General features: G+C 39.8%; 1 protein-coding gene and 1 non-coding gene across 3 annotated transcripts in view; one reads left to right on the top strand and one right to left on the bottom strand.

The window, feature by feature from the left end:
• Positions 1-26,268, bottom strand: part of SMURF1 (SMAD specific E3 ubiquitin protein ligase 1) — a 113,454-nt gene that overhangs the window by 49,549 nt on the left and 37,637 nt on the right. The window lies entirely within an intron of this gene.
• On the top strand, positions 24,479-24,580 carry LOC119872387. Its single transcript, XR_005361481.1, has one exon. It is a non-coding gene; the product is annotated as a U6 spliceosomal RNA (small nuclear RNA).

Here is a 26,268-nt window from a genome sequence, read left to right as displayed (position 1 = left end):
ATTGAAAATCTACCCACCGGGGCACCTGGGTGGCTCAGTAGATGAGAGTCTGCCTTTGACTCAGGTTTTGATTCCAGGATCCAGGGATCAAGTCCCACATCAGGCTCCCTGCAGGGAGCCTGTTTCTCCCTCTGACTAGGTCTCTGCCTCTCTCTCTCTCTCTCTCTCTCTCTCTCTCTCTGTGTGTGTGTGTGTCTCTCATGAATAAATGCAAATCTTTAAAAAAAAATGTACCCACAAAAACAAGGCATCAAGCCCAGGAAGTCTTATGATAGAATTCTATCAAGATTTCAAGGTATGGATAATTCCCACCTTATAATAACAAGAGAAGCCACTCCAAATGAGTTCATGAGCCTGACATCAAAGTCAGAAACAACCAGCAAAGAAAACAACAGACGGCGGTAGACATCCCTAATGCTCCCGGCGTCCAGTCCTACTCTCCCTCATGAGCAACCAAAGGAAGACTAAAACCTCAGCTCCCCCGAGTTGGCTGGGACCATGTGACTGTAGTACATCTGGCAGAGGTGCTGTGTGTCACTTCTGGGCCAAACATCAGAAGAGCTGGTAAGAGATCTCCATGCCTCCGTGAGATGGTGGACCAGCAGAACCCCCATCCGCCTCGATAGCAAAATGACCATGTGGAAAACAGCCCCACTAACACGTACAAAAGTTAAATGAAGGTAACCTAGGGGGCAGGGTGACAGAGGGTGATCCAGGGAGAACACCAAGCTGGGATCTGGTAGATTAGGGTGCCTTCACCCTGACACTTGCATTCTTCCATAAGAAGGATGTATTTCTTTATAATACTGCTTTTTAAAAATAAATCTCATAGGTCCCAGGAAAAAAAAAAGGAGGAAAAGGAAAAGACAACAGACACAGAAAAGGGAAGAAGGAAAATATGAAAGAGGCAAGAAATTCATTTAATAGCTGGAGAATAGGGGCACCTGGTTGAGTGGCTGCCTTCACGTGATCCCGGAGTCCTAGGATCAAGTCCCACATCGGGATCCCCTCAGGCAGCCTGCTTCTCCCTCTGCCTAGGACTCTCTCTCTCTGTGTGTTTCTCATGAATAAATAAAAAAATCTTTTCTAAAATCTGGAGAATAACGTCACAGTCTTTGTAGAATCTTGGGTTGGGAGAACTTTTGAGACTACTCTTTTAACAGAGAGGAGACCATCTAAAACTATTATTGATGCTGTTTTCCCTGTTTATCTTCTTTTTAAACCAGGGGGAAGATAAACATGATAGATTAATTTTCCAAAAAAATTTCCAAGTTTAAGAAAAAAATTAAAAAGCTTCTAGGTTCGATTTTGTAGGAAGCAATGTCCCAGGTGCAGACACGTATAGAGGGGTAGATTTAATAATTATTAACTGTAAAACTAACAACAACAATTTCTGATATTTACTGAGCTTATTCTACGATGGGTGCCAAACACCCATCGTAGCACTTCCAGATTAAACTTTACCTAGTGTTCACAGAGATAAGAAAACCACGGTTAGGTGAGATTCAGTTATTTGCCCAAGACCACACAGCCTGTAGGAGGAAAATCTTGAGTCTGTCTGACCCGAAGCCCAGGCTCTACACAGCACCATACTCTGATACAGCGTGTTTGAAAAGCTGTAATTATGGTGACAAATTGACATACAACACAAGGAAGCCAGAATACTCTTGAGAAACCTGTATTTTTAAAAAGGCAAACAAACATGACTTAAAATAAAAAGGGAACTCTTGCTTCTAACTAGAGAATGGGAAAAAAAAACTGCAAAGTAGTGGTATCTCACTGAGTACACATTTTAAAATACACCACTCTGTTTAGAATTCACAAACCATCAAACTCATATTTTTAAAGTGGGAATCCAATTCAATGGGTTTTAGTATGTTCAGTTGTATAATCATGACCATTTGATTTCACAACATTTTAATCACCCCCCCAAAAAAAGCCCTGTACCCATGAACAACCACCCCCATTCCCCTTTTTCACAGTCCCCAGCAACCACTGATCTGCTGTCTCTATGGATTTGCCTATTTTGGACATGTTGTAGAAATGGAATCATACGTATGTGATTTTTTAAAGTAAGCTCCATACCCAAGATGGGGCTTGAACTCACAACCCCAAGATCAAGAGTCACTTGCTCTACCGACTGAACCACTGAGGTGCTCATATGTGATGTTTTCTGACTGGTTTCTTTCATTCAACATAATGTTTAACATTTCATTCTGAAATGCTCATTCATGTTGCAGCAAGCATCAGCACTTCACTCCCTTCTGTGGTCAGATAATATTCAGCCATATGGATATACCATCTTCTGCTTATCCAGTCATCAGATAACAAACATTTTAGTTATTATCACATTTCAGGAGTTGTTTGGGCTACCATGAACAATGCTGCTAATGTACATTTGTATAACAAGATCTTATGGAGACCCGTGTTCAATTTTCTTATGTATATACCTAGGGAGAGCACTGCAGAGTCCTCTACAATCAACATTTTGAGGAACTGCCAAATTGCTTTCCAAAGTCGGCCATACAATTTCACGTGCCCACCAGCAGTGCATAAAGTTTCTAATGTCTCCACCTCCTTACCACCTCTTATTCTGTCCCAGCACCACTTGTTGAAAAGACCATTCTTTCGTCCCACCTCATAGTCTTGCTATCACTATCAAGAATCAGTTCACGATGGGACGCCTGGGTGGCTCAGCCGTTGAGCATCTGCCTTCAGCTCAGGGAGTGACTCTGAAGTCCTGGGATCGGGTCCCACATCGGCTTCCTGCATGGAGCCTGCTTCTCCCTCTGCCTCTGTCTCTGCCTTTCTCTGTCTCTCATGAGTAAATAATTAAAATCTTTAAAAGAAAAAGAATCCGTTCACGATAAATGTGCAGATTTCCCAACTCTGGGTCCCATTCCATTGATCTACGTATGCTGTTCTTATCCTGGGTAACAATGGGTCTTGATTACCGTAATTCAGTAGTACATACTGAAGTTGGGAAGTATTTCCAACCCTGTTCTAGTTTTTCAAGGCCGTTTTGGTTATTCTGGATCCCTTGCATTTCCATATGAATTCTACAATCAGCTTGTCAAATTCTACAAATAAAGCCTCTTGGGATTTGCAGAGGCGGGTCCTGTTCGGCATCTGTCGAGGAATCTGGGAAGCACTGCCATCTTAAGTCTTCTGGTTTATAAACATAGGACGTCTTTCCATTTATTTAGGTTTCCTTCAGTTCCTTTCAACAATGTCTTGTGGTTTTCAGCCTACAAGTCTTGCACTTCTGTTGTTGAATTTCTTGCTAAATTTTTTATGCTACTTTAAAGGGAATGGTTTTTTTTTTTTAAGGGAATGGTTTTACATTGCTTTCCTGGTAGATGAGTGGTTGCATAGGAAAGGTGGGGATGACAGCTAAGGGGTAACAGGGTTTCTTTTCGGGGCGATGAGAATGTTCTACAATGGACCACTATGATGGTTGCACAACTCTGTGAATATACTAAAAATCGCTGAACTATATATTTAAATGGGTGGATTTTATAGTATGTGAATTCTATCTCAAAAAAAAAAAAAAAAGAGAGAGAGGGATGCCTGGGTGGCTCAGCGGTTAAGTGCATCTTCCTTTGGCTCAGGGCATGATCCTGCATGGAGCCTGCTTCTCCCTCTGCCTATGTCTCTCCCTCTCTCTTTCTGTGTCTCTCATGAATAAATAAATAAAAATCTTTAAAAAAATTTTTTTTTGCTTTAAAAGAGAGAACAAACCCTATCAGGTAGATGAACAAACTCTCAGCATTTTATACTTTTCCATTTATATCAAAAGGAAAGACACTCCACTTCCCTAGGCCAATGTCAAAGACATTGTTAACACACTGGTGGTTCACTTGGAAACATTAACACCTATTAAATTGGTCTCAAACAAAGCTTGGCATGACTGCCATTATACTAAACTAGGGGAAAAGGGAAAGAAAACTTCTGCTGTTTACTTTTCTTAATGTTGATCAGGTACATTTTAGAGTGACAACTAAGTACCCTGCCCATTAAGCAAACCATCTAATGACTGCTGTGATGCTTTCAAAATTGTTGGAATAGCCTCTCAATTGAAATCCCTGCTTCCTTTGTTGATTCGAATCCAATTATTCTTAAGACATTACCAGAAACCTTTCTGATAGTACCTCAAGGGTCTCCACTGCTACAAACTGCTTTCTTTGGAGTTCAAAACACAGAACAGTTTCTCTTGGGGCACCTGGGTGGCTCGGTGGTTGAGTGTCTGCCCGAGGCTCAGGCCGTGGTCCCAGGGTCCTGGGATGGAGTCCCGCATTGGACTCCCCGCAGGGAGCCAGCTTCTCCCCTGCCTGTGTCTCTGCCTCTCTCCCTCTCTCTCTGTGTCTCTCATGAATAAATAAAATGTTTACAAACAAAACAAACCAAAACACAGAGTCGTTTCTCTTGATCTACTTTGCCAACTTTCTCACCCAACTGTGGATCATTTAATTGTTTCTAGACAACACAGTAATTTTTTACCTTTGTATCTTTGTTCATGTCACATGCTGTCCTTATGACATCTCACCAATGTTTCTCGTGCCAGAATACGGGCTCAACCATAGTGCGTGCATACAGTTGGCTCTCAATCACTACTTGTTTAAGAACACTACTTCCTATTTTATGCTAGACTCTGTCCCAAGCACTTCACCTGTGCTATCTTCTATAATCCTTCCACAAATCCTGTGAAGAAACGAAGGGTCTGAAGCACTACTTGCCCAAGGCTATGCACACTGAACCGCTGTCCTGATAGAAATTCTATTCATTCTTGGGATACAGATGAAATTCTATCCCTTCCCTGTTAAACCAATGGAGATTTCTCCTTTCTCTGAACTTCTAAAGTACTTCCTGCCTTTGACACAAAAATCTACACTACCTTTAACTGTATTTTAGAAGTAGACTTTATTCTTTAGAGCAGTTTTAAGTTCACAGCAAAATCAAGTGGAAAGTACAGAGAGTTCCCATATCCTCCCTGCCCCCACACAATATACCCCCCCCCCCACTATCAACATCCCCCACCAGAGTGCTGTATTGGTCACCACTAATAAATCTACACTGACACATCACTATCACCCAAAGTCCACATTTACATCAGGGCTCAGTGTTGTACATTCTGTGGGTTTTGACAAGTGGATAATGACATGTATCCACCATTATAGCAGCACACAGAATAGTTCCACTATCTGAAAATTCCTCTGTGTTGCCTATTCATTCCTCCCTCCCTGCTAACTCCTGGCAACCACTGATCTTTTTCCTACAGTTTTGCCTTTTTTAGAATGTCATCTAGTTGGAATCATACTACATACAGGATGTAGCTTTTTCAGATCAACTTTTTTTCATTTAGTAACAGGCATACACGATTCCTCCAGGTCTTTTCGTGATTTGATAGCTCATTTCTTTTTTAGTAGTGAATAATACTGCATTGTCTGGATGTATCAGAGTTGCTTCCAAGTTTTAGCAATTAGAAACAGAGCTGCTATAGACATGTATGCAAGTTTTTGTGTGGACGTAAGTTTTCAGCATCTTTGGTTAAATATCAAGGAGCAGGATAACTGGATCATATGGTAAGAGTGTTTAGTGTTATAAGAAACAATCTTCCAGGGATCCCTGGGTGGCGCAGCGGTTTGGCGCCTGCCTTTGGCCCAGGGCGCGATCCTGGAGACCCGGGATCGAGTCCCACATCGGGCTCCCGGTGCATGGAGCCTGCTTCTCCCTCTGCCTGTGTCTCTGCCTCTCTCTCTCTCTCTGTAACTATCATAAATTAAAAAAAAAAAAAAAAAAAAGAAACAATCTTCCAAAGTGGATATGCCATTTTTTTACACTCCCACCAGCAATGAATAAAAGTTCCTATTGCTCTACATCTTTGCCTGCACTTGATGTTATCAGTGTTTTGGATTGTGGCCATTTTAATAGGGGTGTAGAGGTATTTCACTCCTGTTTCAGTTTGCATCTCCCTGGTGACATATGGTATGGAGCATCTTTTCTTATGCCTGTTTGTCATCTGTGTATCTTTGGTGAGATGTTTGTTCCAGTCTTTTGCCCATTTTTTAATTGGGTCGTTTTCTTATTGTTGAGTTTTAAGAATTCTTTGAAAATCTGGGTTAACAGTCTTTTATCAAATACGGCTTCTGAAAATATTTTCTGTCTGTGGCCCCAGCATTTTTTATTTCTCACATTATTCTGTCTTACAAAATTGGGCTTAAATACATTTTCTACTTATTTTTTTTGTAAGGTAATCTCCATGCCCAACATGGGACTTGAACTCACATGCCCAAGATTAAGAGTCACAAGCTCTTCCGACTGAGTCACACAGGCACCCCTGGGCTTAAATATTTCAAAGTTATTCTGAGTAGCCAGATTGCTCCTCACCTTGGGACGTAATGCCACCTAATATTTAAAGTAACTTCAATGAAAATTCTTATCTTCCACATAAAAGACCATGGGTAGCCTTTCTATTTAGTGGCAAGCAAAGTTATGAGGTGGGTGACTTACAGAGCACTGGGAGCTATGCAGGAGAACATAGGTTTGCCTGCTGCTTGCCACCTCCCCGAGTTCCCTCCCATGCCTCTCTAATCCCAATCTAATCCAATACAGTTTACAGCCCAGGTACAAGGCTAGTCCAGATTTTGTCATTTCACAGATTTGTGTCTGCTGTGGCTGATGTAAGTGCCCAGTTCCTAAGAGTGCAACCCATTGCAAACCTAGCCACCATGGGTCCCAATCACGGGCAGTTTGCATGTAGCCTGAATTGGACACCACTGGGGCTCTAAGAGTCTTGAACTCCTACTAAGCTGGTGAAAATTCTATCCACAAATTCTTTGAAGTTACCCTTACTGATGCAAACCAGGGTTATCAGAAGATATAAGGGGTATCACCAAGCCAAACCATAAACACGAGGACACTGGTGGCAAGACATCCCCTGGCTGCAAATACTGTGGTTTTGGAAAGGACCATAACTTTCATGGCACTATCAATAGTTCTCACAGTGTTGCTTGAAAAAGTCCCAATACTCTCAAAATCCACAATCACCACTAATTTAAGCAACCTCTGTAAAATTCAAACCCAATAAACAAGAATTTTTACTTAAAGTTATCTGTAAAAATGGTGGATGTCTGCACCTTATTTCATGAATGTGCTGTCAAACTTATGAAAATTAAAATCTGATAGTGGTGACAAGCTAGTTCAATGAGAAGAGAATAAGAGTCTTTTCAATGAGTAGTTCTGGGACAACTCGATATATGCACATGCAAAAGAACAAAGCTGGACCCCACCTCACATCCTTATCCAAAAATTAGAAGAAACTATAGGCATAAATCTTCATGACCTGGGACTAGACAGCGATTTCTTAGATGTAGGATTAAAAGTATAAAGAGCAAAAGAGAAAAGTATATAAATTGAACTTCATCAAAATTAAAAACTTCTGTTTCAAAAGACTTTATCAAGAAAGTGAAAAGACAAACTACAGAACGGGAGAAGATATTTATAAATCACATATTTGCAAAATCTAGTAAGGCACTTGAATCCAGAATTTATATAGAATTTTATAAACCAACAATAAAAGACAACCCAATTAAGATATGGCCAAATGATCTGAAAGATATTTCTTTAAGGAAGATATACAATTGGCCAAGAAGTCCATAAAAGATGCTCAACATCATTAGCTAGCATCAGGGAGATACAAATAAAAACCATAAGGAGATACCACTTCATACCCACTGGGATGGCTAAAATGAAGAAGGTGGACAAATCCAAGTGTTGACAAGGATGTGGAGAAAACAGAACACTCATGCATTGATGTTGGAAATGTGAAATGGTGGAGTCATTTTGGAAAACAGTTCGGCAGTTCTCAAGATGTTAAGCACACAGTTGCCATATGAACCAGCAACCCACTGCTAACTATATTCAAGAGAATTGAAAACAGAATCTTGTACACAGGGCAGCCTGGGTGGCTCAGCGGTTTAGTGCCACCTTCAGTCCAGGATGTGATCCTGGAGACCGGGGATCAAGTCTCACATCGGGCTCCCTGCATGGAGTCTGCTTCTCCCTCTGCCTGTGTCTCTGCCTCTCTCTCTGTATTTCTCATGAATAAATAAATAAAATCTTTAAAAAAAAAAAAAAGAATCTTGTATACAGATGTTCATAGCAGCACTATTCACAACAGACAAAAAGTAGATACAACCCAAATGCTTATCAGCTGATGAATAGATAAATAAAATGTGGTATGTCCATACAATGGAATATTATTCAGCCATAAAAATTAATGAAATACTGATATATGATATATACTACAGCATGGATGTGCCTTGAACATATTATCCTGAGTGAATGAAGCCAGACACAAAGGACTACATATTGCATGATACCATTTATATGAACTGTCCAGAATAGGCAAGTCTGTTGCTATAAAATGAAATGTTTGTGTCCCCTCAAAATTCATATGTTAAATCCTAATTCCCAATGTGATGGTATTTGGAGGTGGGGCTTTTGGGAGGTGAGTAGGTCATGGGGTAGAGTCCTCCTGAATGGGATTAGTGCTTTATAAAGGGATCCTGGGAGCACCTGGGTGGTTCAGTCAGTTAAGCGGCCAACTCTTGATTTCAGCTCAGATCATGATCTCATGACCTCAGGGTCGTGAGATTGAGCCCTGCATCCAGCTCCCACTCAGCACAGAGTCTGCTTGTCCCTATCCCTCTGTTCCTTCTCCTGCACTCTCTCTCTCTCAAATAAAATCTTTAAAAAACAAAAAAGGAGCCCAGAGAGCTCCTGAAACCCTTTAGCCAAATGAGGACACAGCAAGAAGATCCCATCTATGAACCAGAAGCCATTCTCACCAAGCAATGAGTTGGCCAGCACCTTGATCTTGGCCTTTCCAGCCCTTAAAACTGTGATAAATAAGTGTTTAGTGGCTCCAAGGGCTGAGGGTAAAGTGAATAAGACCTGACTGCCAAAGTATGTGGGGTTTGTTTTGGGGGTGATAAAATATCCTGAAATTAGCTGGTTATGGTGGTACAACTCTGTGAGCACCCTAAAAACACTGGTTGTATACTCTAAAGGATAAAGTTGATGGTAGGATCATAATGTGTCAAAATATAAAATACAATAGTAGTTTTTTTTGTTGTTGTTGTTGTTTTTTTACAATAGTAGTTTGAATACTAAGTGGTACTGGTTTTTTTATATGACAAACCAAACGCTTTGGCCTTAGCTTTTATCTAGTTGGTTGAGTTACGGGCCATTATTTAAGATGTCATGCGTGCTATGTGGAATAATACATGTTACATAAATTCTTTAAACAAGAATAAAAAGATAATGGCCACCTACTACAAAAGGAGTATAAGATGTAGAGTCTATTCCAAAAGACTTTACAGTTTAACTCAAGAAACAGAACACATCAACAAGAAAACTAAACAACAGTGCAAAGCAGCTCACTTTAGCTAACCAACATTCAATTACTCATGAAGTCATATCAATTCCTCTTTTGTAGTATCTTAAATCCATTCTCTGCAGTCCCAGCACTACTGCTCAATTGCAAGCAACTCTTGTCTCATGTCTGGATTATTACAATAGGCTCTGGCATCTCTTTCCTCTAATTCATTTTAATCATGAAATAATTATTTGTTGGATAAATGAATAGAACACTCTTCATTATGTAAACTCCCCTACACATAAACCTCTGAGCTTAATCCACTTCCAAAGTGAAATATAAATTTTTCCCTGCCCCATATCCCTCCACCCCAAAATAGAGAGGGAGAAAAAGCATAAACTCCTAGTAGCTAGCACTGAAAACTTTCCAGAATCCTGTCCCACACACTTTCTGGTCTTATCACCCACCAACCCTTCCTCTCTGGTCACTCCTAGATTTAGCTCATGCATTCCCACCTCACTTCCCAACTCCTTTGCTGTGGTCCCTCCCACTAGTGTTGCCTCTCCTCATCATCATCCACATCTGTGCTTCCTGGCAGAGTTGAAGCCTCCCTTCTTCTATCAGCCATCCTCTATCCGTACTGCCCTGTAAAGTCATTTTTTTTTTTTTTTAGATTTTATGTATTTATTTGAGACAGAGAAAGAGAGAAAACAGGAGCAGGGGGTGGAGGAAAAGCAGGTGCAGAGGAGGGAGAAGCAGACTCCCCGCTAAGAGAGGGCCAATCCCAGGACACGGAGATCATGACCTTGACCTGAGCTAAAAGCAGACACGCTTAACCAAATGAGCCACCCAGCGCCCTGAAGCCACATTTTTTATTATTTACTTATAGAAGTCTCCAAACAGATTTTAAACTCATGGGAAGTAGGACCCACGGCAGAGGTAAATCTAAGACTAACATCTTGCTCCGCAAACACTGCCATATGGAATTGAACTTCCAAATGAGCTCTACAGACAGATTACCGGAATTGAGAAAAACAGAATGTTATTGTGGGAATGCTTACGTTCTGTTTGCTTGTTTTTGTGGAAGTGAGACAAGCTGAATTTCAAACGGCCAGTGGGCTTTGGATTGATGAAGAGGAAGTCATGTCAGAAATCAGATGGGGTGGGCAGGGGGAGGGAGGTGTATCCCAGGATCCACGTGCCAAATGCTTACATTTTGCAGGGAGGATCTAGATATTGATAACAAAATGAATCTTTAATATACAGTTTAGTTGGGGATTTTGTCTTCAAAACCTTTCAAAATTCTACACAATTCATGAAAGTCATATTGGAAAGTCAACTAGCATTGCTCCCCTGAAGCTGACGCTTGCACGGACCTAAAAGTCTGTTTTTTTCAGCCTATTACTCACATGTAATAAGATTTTGAGTTAACTTTTCTGCAAACCCACCTACATGGATCTTTTCACCAGACTACGTTTTCTGCTCAGTTTATATCTCCAAATGGATGGTGTGTATATGGTAGGAAGGGGCTCATTATTCATATTATAATATTATCACAAATGCTTAAAGCACACCAGTCTTCATATGAGGTCATGTGAAAGAAAAGAGTTTATTTCCTGACAAGAAAAAACCCATGAATTTATGAGGACTGGTGACTATAAAAAAATATTTTCGTGAACATAAATTAGTTGGTTAAAGTCCGTTTAGATAGGGGTGATGGGAAACAGGTGGATAATAGTTGATGCTTCTCAAATGTGAACTATTCTTCCCAGAAGAAGCCGCATACAAACCCGCCTCTGTGGCCAAGACCAGGTGGTATGGGGTTCTGGGTGTAATCTCAGGTGTTTTGAGAAGGGGGCATCAAAACAAAGCTCTTATAAAATGGATCTTCTTCTCCTCCATGATCATGATGAACTGAACATGTTGCTCAGGGTTCGGGAGCCCTCAGCCTGTCCGCTCTTTCCTTCAGCTTACAGATATCTCAGCTCACTGTAGGAACACCCCTCCCCCCCCTCCCCGTCTCATCTTTCCACATAAATCCAAGGCTCTTATAGTCAGCTTCTCTAATCCAACATGTGGGACAGGTGAGAAAGGGAGAGACGGAAAAGGGGAGAGAGAATGCACTGCATTTTAGGGGAAAAATTAGCAACCTCTGCCTTCTGTCCTGAGATACTAAATACCCCCAAAGTTTATCATTAAATGCACAATTTATAACAGAAGAAAAACTAGTGAAATGTGAGTAAGCTCTTACAGTTTCTGGTATTTAATTTCAATTTTCCTTTCCCACCACCACCAACAAAAAATGTTCAATAAACCTAATATGTTGGTAGGGCACCCAGCTGGCTCAGTCAGTGAAGCATCTGACCCTTGGTATCAGCTCAGGTCTTGATTTCAGAGTTGTGAGTTCAAGTCCCACATTGGGCTCCACACTAGCGTGGAGTCTACTTAAACAACTTAAGTAAGATCTTGGTATCAGAATCTTTTTCATAGAGCAAAATTCATAAAAGATAACAAGTTTTCTATATTTCTTCTTATTTTCACTGCCCAAGGTTACAATGTAAATTTTGAAATGCTGCACACACACAAGATTCTGCTAGGGTTCAACCCTACAAAGGAGTTACGAAGATCTTAAAGTAAGAGCTATGCTGTCAACCGGGGATTGGTTAACGATGGCCCATAGGCCAAATTTTGTAAATGGGCCTCCTGCCTGTTTTTGTAAATAAAGTTTACATGGAACACAGCCATGCTCATCTGTTCCCTTAGCGTCTATGGCTACAATGGCAGAACTGAATAGTTGTGACAAAGACCATATGGCCCATAAAGCATAAAATATTTACTCTCTGGGCCTTTTTGGAAGAAAGTTGCTGGACCCTGCTCCAAATATAAAATAGCACTGACTGCATATACATAATAACCTCAGTGGGCAAACTTCTTGGGGATCCACGAAGAGAAACATATCCCCAAAATACCACCCTGGCTTTTGATTGCTTACTCATTTATTTATATGGATGCTAAATACAAACACAATTTGAAATGTATGTGATGCATATCAACCAAACTTGAACCAGATGTAAGAAATAAGCATTCCACGAGAACACCATGAAGCGTCCCTCTCAAATTGCTATGTTGTTGTCTACTGAAAAACATTTGCAGACTCCAAGTAGAAAATGATAGAAAACTTCCATGTGTCTCTCAGAGTCTGGGCATTCACAACACTCTGCTCAGCCCTGGCTCAGAAAAACCTCTAGGTCACAGTTGGATGAGAGAGTGGGAACTGCCTTTGGGAGCCTTTTGCTTACCAAAGTACCAGACCTTTCAGGCTCTGAGTTCTGGGATGGTTCCAAATTCACTCCACCTACAAACATGAACTGTGTGAATATGGGAAGCCCTTCTCCAAAACCACCCAAAAAAGGGACCCATCTCTGGAAGAAGACTTTGGAGGAAAAACCCCTCTGAAGCCAGTCATTTGGAGCACTTGAGAAACAAAGAGCTTTCCCCAACTGCCCACTTTCCTATAGATAACAGGACCTATGAAGGTCAGAAATACATACAGAGAAGAAATTATAAGTGCTACCCTTCACAGATTCAGTTTTGGACAGCTATGAAGATGAACAAAGATTCTCAAATTCATCACCTCCCTCAGATATAAGTGTTCCCTGCCCAGAAACTCATGTCAGCTGAACTCTACCTAAGGCCTCTATTCTTTGAAGCATCCCTTGGCCTCTATCCCAATCTATGTTATAATTTTAGGCCTTTGCAGTCCAAGACCTGTTGTGTGGATCATTCTGGGCCCTGTCTCACCCTAATTTCTCCCACTCTGGGCAGGAAGCATAAGCTCCAGCCATTCTAACACAGTCCTCTTCGCCTAACCATCTCTGTCCTCTACTGGGGAATCTGGATATACAGATCCTAGCTGGATCACTAGGACCCTGACACCATATATAATCCTTCTTCACTTGACATGATCACACTCTGGGCTCAAATCGCAGCTCAGCTATTTAGCAGATAGGTAACCTGGAGCAAACGACTCAACCTCTCTGGGCCTCCATTTTCTCATTGGTACCACAGAGATGATATTTCCTATTTTTCAGGGTTATCATGAGCATCAGAAGAGGTACTTGATAAAGACAGATGCTATCAGTATTAAGCTATCTTACTAGTTCCTACTAACATGACTACTTATCAAGGACTCTCTGTATACACGGCAATGTGACAGCAAGTTCATTCTTTTTAAATTCACTAACTTCTGATGTAGGTAATATTTATCCCCAATTTACAAATATGAAAACAGACACAGATAGGTTAATTTGCTTAAGGTAACAATACATGTATTACATGGTGAGGTCAGGACCCAATCCTAGTCGTTCAAGTAGAGTTGATTCTCATTAGTCATGAATTCTGTATTTGTGAATTGTCTACTTGGTAAAATTACTGGGGCACCTGGCTGGTTCAGTCAGTAGAGCATATGACTCTCCATCTCAGGGTCATCAGTTCAAGCCCCATGTTGGGAGTAGCATTCACTTTTTTAAAAAATTTACTTGTGAGGCACTTGGGCAACTCAGTCAGTTGGGCATCTGGTTCTTGATTTTGGCTCAGGTCATGATCTCAGGGTTGTGAGATCCAGCCCCAAGTCAGGGTCCACACTCAGTGTGGAGTCTACTTGCGATTCTCTCTCCTTTTCCCTCTGCTTCTCCCCCTACACCTGTGCTAGTTTGCTTGCTTGCTTTCACGCTCATAATAAACAAACAAATAGGGATCCCTGGGTGGCGCAGTGGTTTAGTGCCTGCCTTTGGCCCAGGGCGTGATCCTGGAGACCCGGGATCGAATCCCATGTCGGGCTCCCGGTGCATGGAGCCTGCTTCTCCCTCTGCCTATGTCTCTGCCTCTCTCTCTCTCTGTGTGTGACTATCATAAATAAATTAAAAAAAAAAAAAAAAAAACAAATAAATAAATAAAATATTCAAAAAAATTTACTCATAACCCCAAAATCAATACTCCTGGTACTTTGTCATCACTCACAGACACGTGCAGATCAACAAAAAACTTGAGTGTCCCAATGTACACACTCCTAGCTGTGGCTGAACGATGTGACATTTTGCCTTCTCATTTCAACACTCATGCTACAAACAAGTATTGTTTTTGCAATCTATTTAGTGACTCCTTTTCCACATTTTTGTGCTTCTTGTGGGTGATTTTAAATAGCAAAATAGTGTAGAAGTGCTACCTGGTATCCCCAAACTCAAGGCGGCTATGATGTGCCTCATAGAAAAAAATGCATGTAATTAGACCAGCTTCATTCAAGCATGACTCACAGCACTGTTAGCCACAAGCTAAATGCTAATGAATCAGCATTATTATCCATTATTATTAGTTATTAATACATAATAGATACATTGTCTTTAAACAGGAGCATACATGAAACATACTATTATTGCTCAGTTGACAGAAATGTGACCAGAGACTCATAGGAACCAATTCTGTATCCTTATGAGCAAAAGATCAGGAGTCACTAACTCAGTGTTCATGGAGACTTCACAGAACGTAGTTACCGTGAATAACGGTCATCAACTGCATAGGCCTCGTTCTGTCATGGCTGGTATTACCCACACCTCAGATACTATCCCCAGACCCACCCTAGAAGGTTTTGCTCCCAAGGCCACTCCCGCAGCACCCATCAGACACACGGGTGGGAGCTAGGGAGGGCCCTGGCATAGGGAAGAACCAGAGGAGAATTAAAAAAAAAAAAAAAGGTAGAGTAAACGTGGCATTCCAATAACCTACAGCTCAAAAAAGGTGAAGTGGGAATGCAAGCTACACCCTAAAAATATAAGCTTGCTACCCTCTGCTCCCTTCCTACTTCCAGAATTATAAGCTTTGAGGATCTTGGGAATCCCTATATTCAGAAAACATTTCCAAAAATGAATTAAGGAATTAATCAAATTTAAAGCCATCTTCAGTCTTGGTATTCTCAATAACTACCAAATTTCCTTTCCTCTCATTACAAAGCCAATCTCCTCTGTTTCCAGCTCTAGCTGTAGCAATTAGGAGAGAATATGGACAGTACTGCCACCACAAAGATGTATTATGTTGCATCCTGGAAAACAAAGATTTCCCTGGAATTTGCTCCCCCAAAATTCAATAATTAATTAATTAATTAAAAAATTAAAAATTAAACAAATTAAAAAACAAATTCAATAAAATATAACAAAACAAACACCCTATAAGGACATTAAAATATTGCCAAATTGCCAGTGCCCTGTAGAAAAGGCACCCAAATTCTGAGGAGTTTTTGCAATTTCATTCCTAAAATTCTCGTGCAAAAATCATTTTATGCAAAGCTAAGTACAGTTTGATTTCTTTTCTCATGTAAAGAGTTGCTCTTAAAGACATTTTCTTCATTTAAAACAATCTACTCCAAAGCATATCATACACTCTTCTGTATATATATATATTCCAATTAAAAAAAAAGAGCCAGGGATCCCTGGGTGGCGCAGCGGTTTAGCACCTGCCTTTGGCCCAGGGCGCGATCCTGGAGACCCGGGACCGAATCCCACGTCGGGCTCCTGGTACATGGAGCCTGTTTCTCCCTCTGCCTATGTCTCTGCCTCTCTCTCTCTCTCTCTCTCTCTCTCTCTCTGTGACTATCATAAATAAATAATAAAAAAAAAATTAAAAATAAATAAAAATAAGAATAAAAAATTTTAAAAAATTAAAAAAAGAGCCAAATATATAACTCCAGGTTATATTGAGATAAGCCAATTTTTCAATTATGAGTTGATTATAATTTGCTAAAATAAAAGCTTTGCAGTCCAAATATTAAAGCTTTGGTAGTCTTTCTACATTGCAATACATTAATTTCAATTTTCAAAAATAACAGATAACAGGCATCTGAGTGGTGCAGTCAGTTACAGGTCTGATTCTTGGTTTCAGTTCAGGTCATGATTTCAGGGCCATGAGATCAAGTCCCATGTTGAGCTCCACACTCAGTCTGCTTAGGACTTTCTCTCCCTCTTTCTCTACCCCCTCACTCCCATGTGTTCTTTGTCTCTCTCTCTCTAATAAATAAATAAATCTTAAAACAAAAATAACAGGTAACAAAAGTCAAATTGTAAGTGTCATTAACAGCCCAGTTGATATTCTCACACAAGATTAGAAACAATTGAAAACTACTATTTGAAATCATATATATAATATCTCAAAATTAAAATCCTACAACTGTTAACAGTATCCTTAAATATTTAATTTAAATATTAAAAATACTAGAATACAAACAGGACCAAAGTAAAAATTCATCCAGAGGTTGGGCATGATTGTCAGGTGGGAAGCTTGCAGGATTCCCCCCCACTGGTTGTGGGAATCCCTGTCTTCTGTGCACACACACACTCAAATAAAATAGTGAAGGAATAATAATTAAATTACAATAAGTAAATCAAAAAACCCACAAACCTAAAAATTCATAAATAACCCCTTTTGAAAGAACAATGAACAGCTTTATAGATCATAAAGGGAATATCTCCCATGAATTGGGAATATTAAAACTGAACAAGTTGAAGGTAATGCTTATATCAATTTTAAAGTAACTTCACAACTAATTTTTAAAGTATTCACAGCTCTGACTAAATCTGTGCCTTTTAAGTCACATTAACATAAACAGGAGACTAACAGGTGAATCTGAAGAATACAAAAGGGAATTCAATTCCATTTAAATACCATCTGTTCTGCTGGGAGTTTCTGTAACACAGATGAGTTCATGTTTGATTGGTAAGCGAGGAATGACATCATGACAGCATGGAAGCCTCACTGATTCATTTGTGAGTTTCCAAAACAAAGAAGTGGAAGGAATGGAATTATGGGAGATCTCAGGCAAGAGAAAAACAAGGCCTCATCTAACTTGGCCTTAACAGGAAGCTGTATTTCAAGCAAGCTGCAGAAGGAAGCCTGCACCCAGACCTCACTCCCCAGACAGGTGGAGTCACAGCCAGGCTGAGGTCTCTCAGCTGGGTTGTGGCACTGGCTCCTGTCCCTGTCCCCTGTAATAGCAGCCCCACTGTCTCAGAACTCAACACCAACTATCCATACACCAGTGCTAGCACTCCTAGCTAGAATTTCCACTTTGCCGTTCTTGTACACTTTTAGTATCCATTTTAACAATGTCCAGCCACGCTGAGATGTTCACCTAAGCGATCCAGGTAATCCTCTAGGGTACTGATTATTGCTTTTGCTAGTAGCTACCAAGCTGCAGAGATTTTAAGAGATCTGCCACCACCTTATTTTTCTCTTATGAGGCACTATTTTTAGTGCATGATTTGCAGAATGCACGATTTTTTAGGAACATAAATATTCCATTTTAGTAGAAAGAACTATAAATGTTTCTCAAGTGCCTACCTACTATATACAGGCAACGGGCCATGTACTCAAGTTATACTTCAGGACCTAAAGATAACAGGTTTTTTTTAAAGATCTCAACTTAGAGAAACAAACAATCTCTTCATTAGTTTGCCAGAGCGGCCATCACAAAGTATCAGGTGCTGGGTGGCCTTAAGCCACAGGAAATTTGTCTCACATTCCTGGAGACTAGAAATCCAAGACCAAGGTGCTGGCAGGGTTGGTCCCTTCTGAGGGCAGGGAAGGAGAATCTGTGCTTCGCCACTCTCCTAGCTTCTCTTGGTTTGCTGGCACCAAAAGGTGCTCTCAGGAGGAGCGCTAATGTATCTATAACCTCTACCTTCATATCAATATGGCATCCTCCCTTTCTGCTCATCTGCATCCAAATTTCCATATTTGATAAGGATAGCAATCATAATTGGATTGGGGGGGGGCCCACCGTACTCAGCATGACCGCATCTCAACTAACTGCATCCACAATGACCCTATTTCTCAATGGAAAGCCACATCCTGAGGTACAGGGGGGCTGAGGACCTCAACCTATGAATCCTGGATGGTCAAAGTGCAATCCATCACCACCTCTAACTCACAAAGTGGAAAATACTAAAAACTGTCAGTGTTTCCAGCCCTTGGTAATGGCAAATAAGGCAAGTCAGTCGGCTAAAAAACATAAAAGCTGCAGGAAATATGAAAAGCATCTTCCTGAACACCCCACACAACTAACACGGTTGTGAGGACATACTGAACCCAGGTTCAAGTCAGTACTTGACCTAGAGAGCACTAAGAAGCTCAGCTGCCTTTTTTTTTTTTTTTTTTTTTTGCCCTGTAGTTATTTCCTAAGAGGTGTCTTTTTAGGACTTTGGGGAATGAGGGCTGGGATCTGCTAACAGGCAAGGATGGAGTCCTGATGAAGCACATGTCAGTTTGGGATAGCCCTTGAAAGGCAGCAGGTGGGAATAGGAATTCAGATAGCAGCCCAGCTTTATAATAGCTAGGTGACCAAGAAAATCTCAAGCCTTGATTCTGGACTGCTAGTGATAACTTTCAAATACACATATCCCATACACCTGAACTATGGGGTAGACCCCTGGCCAAGGCCCAGGCCACCAGGAGCACACAGATCAGATACAAATAACACTGCAAAGGTTATGAACACATAAGTGACACTGAAACCACAACCCGCAGAAGACCATTTGGAACGCATACCCTGAACCCAACTAGGCCAATGCCTGCTAAAACAAATACATCATCATTCAACCACAGGATCAGAACAAGATGCAGAGCCTCAAAACAGAATATTCAAGATGTTCAGGATATAATCCAAAATTACTCAGCACACAAAGAATGAGGAAAATTGCCACTCACCTGGGGGAAAAGATACACTATGCAAACACTACTGTAAGAAAGCCGGCGTGGCTATATTAATATTACACAAAGCAGACTTCAAAACAAAGAAAGCCATAGGGGATAAAGAGGAACATTCCAGGATGATAAAAGGGTTAATTTGCCAGAAAGACATAACAATCTTAAACGTTTATGCGTCTAACAACAAAGCTTCAAAACACGTAGGAGCAAAACCTGACAGAATTGAAAAGAAAAACAGAAAAATCCAAAATTACAGCTGGAGACTTCAGTACTTCTCCTAGTAATCGACAGAAGGGGTAGTCAGAAAGGATGGAGAGCCATCAACTCAATGGATCAAATGTACATTTATCGAACACTTCATACAAGCAGAGACACATTCTTTTCAACACACATGGAACATTCATAAAAAAATTTTAACAAATGTAAAAAACTTGAAATTGTATAACTATGTGCTTCTGATTATAATGGAATTAACCTGCAAAGTAATAGAAAAAGATAACAGGAAAATCTCCAACACTTGGAGAGTAAACAGCACACTTATAAATAATTCATGGATGAAAGGGAATGTTTTAAGGGAGATTAGAGAATACTTAAAACTAAAAGAAAAATTTTAAATTAACATAGCAAAATCTGTGGAATTCAGCTAACACAGTACTGAGAAAGAAATTTAGATATCTTTTCTACAATTTTCTAATGTAAAGGGCACAGTGGAGTCATATCTGAAAATTGAAATGTAGTCACTTGCTGGGACTTCATACCTCATACTGTGAAAGTGGGCAGAGGACCCACCACCAGATAACCACATTGATTTCTTACAAATCAATATCCACTAACTCTAAGCTGCACTTCTACAATTTCTCAAAAATCACTACCAAACCTAAATCACTAAAGAAAACAGTAACAGAATGTTTAAAGTATCTTTCTGGTTGTGTGCATCAATGTCCAAAGAGTGTCCTAACCAACATGGCTTAAAATTTTCAACTCAAGCTATTTAATAGGCTATGAGTCCAACCAGACCAAATAAAACAGAATAAAAGTAATAGGAAAAACTGGCACAGGTATTCTAAAAAAACACATCTCCATTAGCTAGTTTCTTGTGATAAAATACACACAAACCAAAAAAACAAATTTGCACCTTTTAAAATAAATAACCAGAGGTCACGACTGTTATCCATAAAATGTTATTTACACAAATTTTTATTGGAAAAGCTGCACATGAAAAATCTAACTTTATACCTTAGAAAATTAGAAAAAGAGCAAAATAAACAGAGTGAGAAACTCCACATTAAGTTTACCTGGAGTCCCAGAGAGAGGAGAATAAGAGAGGATGGGGGGCAACAATGAAAAAGATCCTGGCTGCGAAATTTTCAAGAAGTGATGAGAAACATCAACCCATAAATTCAGAAAGTCCAAGCAGAATAAATAAAGGGAACACACATCAGGGTATATAACAGTGACACTGCAAGGAAGGAAAGACAAAAAGAAAAATCTTAACAGATGGCCACAGAAAAAGGAATGACAACTCATTTCTGAGTACTGACGATGGACTTCTCAAAAGCAACAGGCCAAGTCAGAAGACAACAGAACATCTTCAAGAAAATAACCACTAACCTAGAATTCTCTACCCAGCAAAAAGTACCTTTTAAGAATAAAGATGAAGGAAAGATGTCTTTGGACAAAACCTGAGTTAGCCACCGGTACAATTTTCATTGTTAACCATCATAAGATGCCTCTATTTAAAACACACATTAAATGGGGCACTTGGGTGGCTCAATGGTTGAGCATCTGCCTTTGGCTCAGGGCATGGTCCCGGGATCCTGGGAACCTGCTTCTCCCTCTGCCTGCCTCTCTGCCTTTCTGTGTTTCTCATGAATAAATAAATAAAATCTTTAAATAAAATCTGATAGGATTCAACGAGGGTATGATATAGAACAGTCCACTTTCTTGTTTTCATCACTAATTGATGCCTATTTTGTCCTGTGTCACACATCAGCCCCCTATTCACAGATACTCTGCCTGAAGCTTTACTAAATACAGGACAGCTAGAGAAAACAACACAGTGCATCTAGAAAGTGTACTGATCACTAAGCCCTGTGGCTGAGTAAAACCGGAGAGATTTATATTTGTACCATATCTGGTCCAGAGAAACTGCAGAATTTAGCTACATAGCACACAGTTTCCCATCCAGGGACGTATTAAGGATTGTCAGCCCTTTGAACGTCTTCCCAGCTTGTGAGATTATCAAATCCTCTGAGCAGATCTCTACCTCATTTGTTTAAAATAACATTTAAGAATTGCTTTGGTCAGGGCCTGTGCCACTGGAGAGAGAGAGGTGATGGAATCTCTGCCTCTCATCTTTGGCAGCAGCAAAGACAAAGACATGCAGAATACGAAAAAATTGTGTGGAGCCCTCCATAGGAAGATGAGAAAGGGGAACCAGCCCCTGCCAAGCAGGGAGTGCTGGGGGAGGTCATTCTATGTGGACAAGGAGCATGGACAAGGATATGCTGAAGAGGCAGATGCATTCAAGGCCAAGGGTGTGCTTCTATGGGATGTTTGCTTTAGGAGAGAGAGAAAGAGCTAGGGCCAGACTAGAAAAAGTCTCACCTGCAATTGCTCAGGAATTTGAACTTTACCCTGTGGGCAATGAGGAGCCAAACCTAATCAGATTGGCTTTTTGAGGAAGCTAGAAACTCCGGCACTAGAACAGAAAATGAGAAGGAATGGGAAGAAGCAGAAAGGAGGCATCTATCTAGAAGCTGCTGAAACAGTCCAAGGGGAAAAAAAACAAAAACAAAAAAACACCAAAAAAGACATAGTCCAAGGAGGTTTTATTCTAATGTGAGCCCCCTGCGGGGGGCTAGCATAATGCCTTAGGCAAAGCAAGAGAACAATGTTGGACTGACCCTACCAAAAAAAACCACCTAAATTTCTTACAAAGTGCTTTCCTGCTTTCTAAGACAATTCCTTCCTCAAGATAGGTGTGGGGAGAAAAAAATAAAAGGCAGCCACACCACCATATACTCTCTGATAAAACTACCAATGCCATTCTAATACACAGCTAAAATGCTGAAGATTCTCCTTGTCTTCATATTATCACATTTTTCACTGATCTCAAGACACTGGTGGAAAGAGTTCTGAAAAAACCTGCAAAGCAAATATGCTGACCAGAGGATGCCATATATACATATTTTAATAACAAAACCAAGGAAAGACTTCAATATGTAGATTGCACCAGTTCAGTGTTTCTCCAAATAATCTAGTTTCAGATGTGCACTGATTTTTATCCACCAAGATACAAATCTTCAGTGCATACTCCCAACAACTGAGGCCTGTCCCAGGAGTTGAATGCAATCAATAGCAAAGACTCGGTATAATATTTAAAATACAATGGCATCTACCCAATGCATTCCCTTTCAAAATTCCAGCTGGGTTTTTTTTTTTTTTCTTCTTGCATAAATTGACAAGCTGATCCTAAAATTTGTGTGGACACTCGGGGACCCAGAAGCCAAAACAATCTTGAAAAAAAAAAAGAACACAGCTGGAGATTCACACCAATTTCAAAACTTAAAATCAAACTATGGTAACAAGATGACATGGGAACAGTGTAAGGCTGGACATACTTAGGTCAATAAAATAGAATCGGAAATTCATAAATAAACCCTTATATTTATACCACCTGATTGAGTACAAGAGCACACAATAACTTAATGAGAGAATAGTCTTTTCAACAAATGGTGCTGGGACAACTGAATGTCCACATACAAAAGAACAAAGTTGAAGCCTTACCTCACACTGTACACAATAATTACTTCAAAATGGGTCATGGAAAGTTAATGCAAGAGTTGAAATTATAGAACTCTCATAGAAAGAATATATAGGAGTCTTTATGACCTTGGGTTTGGTAATGGTGACTTAGATATGATGCCAAAAGGGTAAGTGACAAAAGAAGTTATATACAAACTGTACTTAATCAAAATTAAAAAGCTTTGTGTTTCAGAGGATACTATCAAGTAAAAGACAATCCACAGAATACTTCAAAACCATTGGAAAATATCTGATAAGGGATTTGTATACAGAATATATTAAAAAGTCCTACAATCCTCAATTTTATCTATAGAGATATAAGATACAGACATCTTTACATCTACTTATAGGTAAAGGGAATTTTTTTAATGATAAAGGGGATTAAGAGGTATGAAACTCTGGTTATAAATAAGCACAGAAATTAAAAGTACAGGAGAGAATGTAGTCAATAATATTCTAATAATGGTGTGTGGTGACAAATGGTGACTCCACTTGTCATGGTGAGCAATGAGTAATGTATAAAATTACTGAATTACTGTATGCCGGGAACTAATATAACATCGTATACTTCAATAAAAATGTTTTTAAAACTCCTAAAAATTAGTAGTGAAAAGGCAATCAATTTAAAAATGGGCAAAGGATTTAAAGAGAATTTTCTCAAAAGAAAACATACAAATGGTAAGTACATGAAAAGATGCTCAACATCATTAGTTATCAGAGAAACATAGATCAAAACCACAGTTAGATACTACTTCTCACCCATTAGGATGATTAAGATAAATATGACAATATCAAGTACTGGTGAGAATGTGGAGAAATCAGAACACTTAGACTTTACTGGTAGGACTATAAAATGGTTCAGCCACTCTGAAAAACAGTTTGGCAGTTCATCCAAATGTTGAACACAGAGTAGCATTTGACCCAGCAATTCTCCACTTAGGTGTATTCTCAAGAGACCTGAAAACACAGGTCTACATAAAAGCTTGTACATGAATTTTTATCAGGAGCATTATTTACAACAGTCCAAAAGTGAAATAATTCAAATGTCTATCAACTGATGATGAACTAACAAAATATGGTATGCCCATACAGTGGAATATTATTCAGCAATAAAAAGGAACGGAGTGCTAATATATAACACAACATGGACGAACCTTGAAAACATTATGCTAAGTGAAAGAAAAACCTGCATATTATATGATTCCATTGCTATGAAATGTCCAGAATAGATGATGTCCATATAGACAGACTATAGATTAGTGATTACAAGGGCTGGGGAGAAGGATACAGGGAATAACTGCTATCGGTACAGGGTTTCTTTTTAAAGTAATGAAAATATTCATGCTCACTTCAGCAGCATGTATACTAAAACTGGAATGATACTGGGGCACCTGGGTGGCTCAGTCAGTTAAGCATCAACTCTTGATCTTGGCTCAGGTAATGATCTCAGGATCATGAGATCAAGCCCCAAGTCAGGTTCATGCTGGGCATGGAGCCTGCTTATGATTCTCTCTCTTCCTCTTCCTCACCACACACGTAGGCTCTCTCTAAAAAGGATAAATAAATAAAATTGGAATGATACAGAGATTAGCACAGCCCCTGCACAAGGATGACACACACATTTGTGAAGTGTTCTATATTTTTTCTAGCCATTTGCAAGGGCATGGATAGAACTAGAGAGTGTAACACTACATGAAATAAGTTAGAGAAAGACAAATACCATACAATAGCACTCATATGCAGAATTTAAGAAACAAACAAGCAAAGGGAAAAAAAGAGACAAACCAAGAAACAGACTCTATACTATAAAGAACTGATGGTTACCAGAGCGGAAGGGGTGGGGAAATGGGTGAAAGAGGGGATGGGGATTAAGGACTGTACTTGACTCGATGAGCACCGGGTGATCAAAATAAAAACTTAAGAAAAAAAAATCGTTCTAAAATAAGATATTAACAATCAGCTTAAAAATTATTTGGAAAAACAATGAACCAAAAACATCATCACAAAAGGTGGGATGAACAGCATAGGGATACCACTCTATGAAGATTTTACCCTTAAATAATGCCAACCTGTCATATTCTTTCTAAATGTATACAATAAGATCGATTTGATCTTAAAACTTTAGGTTAAGGGATCCCTGGGTGGCACAGCAGTTTGGCGCCTACCTTTGGCCCAGGGCACGATCCTGGAGACCCGGGACCGAATCCCACATCGGGCTCCCGGTGCATGGAGCCTGCTTCTCCCTCCGCCTGTGTCTCTGCCTCTCTCTCTCTGTGTGACTATCATAAATAAATAAAATAAATAAATAAATAAATAAATAAATAAATAAATAACTTTAGGTTAATCTCTTCAGTCTGATCAATTGACTGTTTTTTACAAAGTCTAGAGCTATTCGGGCACCTGGGCTAACTAACACCAAAGCAGAAAAAGCACATGGCAAAAATGTGAGCTCTAACAAGTGAACCAGAATGGTTTTTGAGGGATTGAAGCAAACCATGCTTGAAACTGAGTCTCTGACTTATATTTTAAACTACCGATCTAGGACCATTATTAATCATTGAAGCTTACAAATTCTTGGGAAAATTAATAAAGAGAAATCCAACTAAAGGGGACTAAGGATGCCAGGAGGGGAGGCTGGAAGGCGGAGACATACTACCCAACGCCAATCACAGACCCCTTATAGAAGAATCCTTAACAGGAAAGAATCCTCAATTACATGCCAACACTGAAATGTACATGCATCCCTTACAAGAAATGGACCATCCCAGCAACTCAGCCAATGAGAAACCCTTATCACTCTGAACTCTTTATACCACTGGACTTTTGTTCAAAACAATCCCTCTCAACTTCCTTGTTCTCCATAAAATAACATTCTTGTCCTCTATTGGACTTGCCTATGGTTTTATCATAGCTTGCTTGTCCTGAACTGTAATTCTGTTATTACCAAATAAAACTATTTTTGCTGGTAAAACAAATGACTTTTATTTTTAAGGTTAATGTACTCAAATGTTCCCTTAAAAACACTGAGGTTAACAGCAGGCTAGATGGCAGGAAATCTATGAATTTGGTGCTGGAAAGGTGTATTTTATCTAGTAAGAAAGGAAGAGAGCAACCAGCCCCTCAATGTAAAAATGCAGTTGCAAGTTCTGAGCCAAACATTATAAAAACATATACCAGCCTTCCCAGGTGATGTGTGAAAAGAAGCACATTTATTTGAATGAGGTTTGTATCTTTGTTAGAATGTCAATCATTAGCTCCCAGTCATAGTTAATGAGTTACTGCTAGATGCATTCTATCAATGATCGAACTGAGGCTGAACTCATAGGCAAGGA

The sequence above is a fragment of the Canis lupus genome, chromosome 6 (assembly GCF_011100685.1).
Source record: "Canis lupus familiaris isolate Mischka breed German Shepherd chromosome 6, alternate assembly UU_Cfam_GSD_1.0, whole genome shotgun sequence".
Classification (NCBI taxonomy): domain Eukaryota; kingdom Metazoa; phylum Chordata; class Mammalia; order Carnivora; family Canidae; genus Canis; species Canis lupus.
Note: the sequence above shows the minus strand (reverse complement) of the source record. Positions and strands in the feature narration are given on the sequence as shown.